This window comes from Cynara cardunculus, assembly GCF_001531365.2.
Source record: "Cynara cardunculus var. scolymus isolate 2C chromosome LG 12, CcrdV1, whole genome shotgun sequence".
In the NCBI taxonomy this organism is placed as follows: domain Eukaryota; kingdom Viridiplantae; phylum Streptophyta; class Magnoliopsida; order Asterales; family Asteraceae; genus Cynara; species Cynara cardunculus.
This window is the reverse complement of record NC_037539.1, coordinates 26,465,524-26,467,930: the sequence shown is the minus strand read 5'-3', so window position 1 is coordinate 26,467,930 and position 2,407 is coordinate 26,465,524.

Below are 2,407 nucleotides of genomic sequence, written 5' to 3'. Positions count from 1 at the left end.
TTTGTGGTAACTGTGAGAACCAATATTAACCACAAATCAATAGATAAATTAGGAAATTTATAATTTTGGCAATTTTGAATTAAAATATTAATGCAAGGATATTTTTGGTATTTTAAAACTTTCCTCCCTCCTCTCTTCTCTCTCCGGGCACCGTCCCCCGGCCACCGTCCTCCGGTGATACTACAATGGTATCAAAATGCATCATATATGTGTTTGGGTATCACATTGATGTCGTTTGTGTGGTCGATTGAAGATGTAACACAGTGGTATCACTATGCATCTTATATATGATTAGRTATCACAATGTATCTTTTGTTTAACAGAGTCAATATTTTTAGGTATCACAGTCGTATCATAGTGGTATCACTGGAGGACGGTGGCCGGAGAACGGTGGCCGTAGGGGCTTAATCAAATGAGAACTGAGTTGTTTGTGGTAACCGTGAGATCCAATCTTAACCACACACCCTAATAATCAATGGTTAAAATTGAAAGGATTCCTAATTAATATAATTCCTAAAATAACATACTGACATTTAATGATATAATGGAAAGAAGGGCAAGATTGTCATTTTCTTTTTTAAGTTATTAAGACGGATTTGAGCGCGCGCTACAAATCCGTTAATATTCTTATTATACAATGTTCAAATCGAACCCAAATAAAGTCAAGATACGGTCAATTTTTCGAGAAGGAGTCGATTCCCCTAAACCCTAGAGTCGATCACAAGTGGAACCATATACATCGTGATTACACTTAGTATCGATGATAATATTTGTGTGGTACATCGTGATAACACTTAGTATTCCTTGTTTCCATTCAATTTGTGCTACATTTTGACAAATAGTCTAACTCTTCCCTAAGTATTTGGAAGAACAGAACTCAGCCTTAACCAACCTCAATAAAATGTGYGCAGTAGCGGGCAAGACTACAYTTSAACYACAAAAGAGAAATAACATCACCAATGCCCATTCCTKTTTAGACAATTGTGGACATTGGTACTCCAGCATAGCATGGCTCTTCACCTGTAATGAAATCTAGTGGAACCAAATCTTGAATACCCTTCATTGATTCTTTGTAATGAAAACAAGTACCACACCATAGGTAATTGTGTAACATGTTTGTGGTACCATGTGGTGTGGTATATTGTGGTATGTAACCAATTAGAACTACTTGTGCATGGTAATGTATCACATGAAACAAAACAGTTATTGGTACCACATGAAACCACATCTGTAATATATGAGAACTGTGCTACCGACTGTTGCCTGAGAAAACACAAACACTGTTAGGGTACCACACCACAAGTAATTGGGACATTTAAATGTAGGGGACACAGAGAGCATATCAATGTTTGTATGTTTGGTTTGGAATAGCAAACTATAGTACTGAGAGAAAGTGTACCTAACAAAAGAGAAGCTTTAGTAATTGGGACGTATGTTAAATCCTCATGAACACCACTTTCACAATGGCATTTTTTTCAGTTGTAGCTCTTTGATGGCATTTACTTCATTCATTAAGTGTTTTTTTTACTTTATTAAGAAAAGGTATTCACGTTTTAAATGTTGAGTCTTTGCATCTCTTTGTAATAAAGCAATCAGTGAGTTCCATCTGAGTTTGATTTATTTTTTTGAATTGAGAAGGTTTAATGTTTTTGTGTAGAACTGGAGATTTTCATGCTTTAAGGATRAAAACTCTTCTTTGGATTACACCATCCCGGAGACTGCAGAAGATACGTTGCCAGGAGAGGCTCTAGAACCAGAACCGAACCAACCAAATGTGAAGCATGATTGGCCTTCAAACCTTAGAAAGGTAATTATTTGAGTTAGTTGATACTTGCATAGTTGCATTGACTTCAATGATGCTACGTATGCTTTCCATTGATAATCAATGGAAGGATTTCAATAAAGATGAAGACTGTGCAAGTGAAACATCCATGTAACAGAGTAGCATTTATGCGTGACATAATGTACAACACAATTGTGCTTCAGCGGAAGTGGAAACAAGAACATGCGTTGTTGAGATACAATACCATTGATTATCTTCTTACTATGCTTTTAATTTTTTGAATTTGTTGGAGAGAGAGAGAAAAGATTCTCAACTCCATGCAGTAAAGGTGAAACTTGCTCAACCCCCTGTGCTTCATTTTGTTGAATACTTGCATGTGTTTTTCAGGCTGTAGATGCTATATTTAGAGCAAAACCATGCACAGTGCCATGGACGGCTAAGACCATTCTTCAGGTGCAACTCTTTGCTTTTGTCAATTGCCACTTTATTTTTCATGGATTATTCTCTGTGTTGACCACCTAATGCCATTACTTACCCGGTGTCAGCCATATTATCAGTCAAATGAAATGGTCCAGAAAAATAATGAAAAGCCACATGCGAGTAGTTATTAAATTCATATGTAAT